This window comes from Arachis ipaensis, chromosome B09, assembly GCF_000816755.2.
Source record: "Arachis ipaensis cultivar K30076 chromosome B09, Araip1.1, whole genome shotgun sequence".
NCBI lineage: Eukaryota > Viridiplantae > Streptophyta > Magnoliopsida > Fabales > Fabaceae > Arachis > Arachis ipaensis.
This window is the reverse complement of record NC_029793.2, coordinates 141,578,619-141,580,858: the sequence shown is the minus strand read 5'-3', so window position 1 is coordinate 141,580,858 and position 2,240 is coordinate 141,578,619.

Here is a 2,240-nt window from a genome sequence, read left to right as displayed (position 1 = left end):
TTAACATCATAAACTATTTTTTATTTTATTATTCTTTTAAAATTATTAAGTTTTATTTTTATTATTTTTTCTTTTTATATCACACATTATTCTCTTTTCTAACCATTCTCTGTATATAAATCCAAGATTACTTCATTACCACTGTTGTATTATGTTGCATTGTTTTCTCTTATTCTCTTTTTTTACTTTCTCTTTCTCTTTCTCTTTATCTAATTGCAATCAATTACCAATATGTACTTTTATTATTATAACTCTCAATCTTGTTTATTACTCAAAACAAAATCCAAAAATGAGACACCTGAAGGCTTCTATTCTGATCTTATAAATTATATTCACCAAGTTCTTTATGCCTTGGGGTTCATCAAGGTCATTCTGTGATATCATTCCGGTCACCATTTTCTTTACTTTTTATTAACGGATCAAAATTCGTTATTCTTTTTAATAACACTATTCGTACATAATATGTATAAAATATAGTTATTATAATTAATTATATATTTAAATTATTTTTTAGTTGAAAAAAAAGCATTTGATTGTTAAAGGAATATCGATGTTATAATGGTATCCATTCTTAATATCTAAAAGTAAATGGATAAGTTTATTCACATTATTTTTAAGACATGTTTTTTCTTTTACTAATGTCATGTCAGCAACATCATTTATTTGACAAAATTTTAGAATCAACCACTCAATTTTTTTCAAATCAACAGAAAAAAATAAAATATACAAAAAAAACTAAAAAACACCCGTAATTAAAAATTAATAGTGTCTAACCAAATTTGTAACATACAAAGACATTGAATTCATATCTCTATATTTATTATATCTTATCGTTATAAACAAGACAATAAATTTATAATCCCAATAATTAATTTCTATATTACAAATGTAATAAACATTAAATATAATAAACATTCATGTTACAAATGTCATAATAATATTATTAATCATAATAAATTTTACATTATAAATATTCAATAATTCAAATTCCATACAATTTGACCTATTTATATAAGTCTCTTATCAATATTCTTTCAAATAACATCAAATTTAGTACAAGAAATTTATTTTCGAACTACACAACATCTCAAACTTACTCAATGGAGTATCATTCTTTGGACAATAACACCAAAAAAACAGACAATACAATTAGTTTATTAAAGTTTGTGTGGTTCGTCTATAAAAAACATTAACACCCACAAATAAAGATAAGTCTCTTTGCTTAGAAATGATTATATTAGATGAAAATGAGACAACTACATTTTAACATTTGTGGCACATATAATCAAACAACACTACAATATCCAACAATAAGGTAACTCTATATACTTTTCATAATCACATTTATCAAATTATTAGTTACTAACTCAATACTTATTTTAGATCAAAGTACTACAATAATTTTTGTACTATTTGATGGCGAAGAAAAAAAATTGTTGGCCACAGCCCACAACGGTTTCAAATCTAATGACATTCTAGAAAAATAATGACATTGAAGCACCACTCCAATTGAAAAATTTGTGTAACCTCACACTTATATTTGAAGTCAAAGTAAATGATTTTAATCTTAAAGAAGGTTCTCAATAATACATTGTTACCAAGACATTTGTTCCAATAAAAAACACTAAACCTCAACACCCATTACAACAAATATAACAAGTAATATTCTAAAAAAAATCACTTATTCAAGATATCATTTTTAATTTATTTCTAATTTAAATTAATCATTAATTATAGGAACCAACTTCGTCAACACTAATATCATCAGACGAAGATCACATACACATCAAGAGATTAAGGAGAAAGAAAACCATACAAATTCAAGACACATCTTCCAAAGAACAATATACATGCAAAGATGAAACAAACAACACAATAGAAAGTGTATACAACTCAACAATTCATAAAGAACATGACTTCATAAGAACCTACGACAGAAAGAAGAAAGCAATAACTCTAATAACAACCAATAAAGAAAAAGGAGGACGAACGCCACATAAGAAGACTAAGTCCATCAACTAAAATAAATACAAAAATCAAACCACCAAATAAAAATATCACTTTGTACAATTTCAATATCAAAATTTTTTGTATTACAAATTATTTTAAATAAAACACCTTTTAAATTTCACTTTAATTTACACGTATTTAATTTATTTCTACAAAACATAATAATTTTTAATATTTATTATATATTATCGTTAATTTACCGCTTGCGCGGGTCTTATTCTAGTAATCTC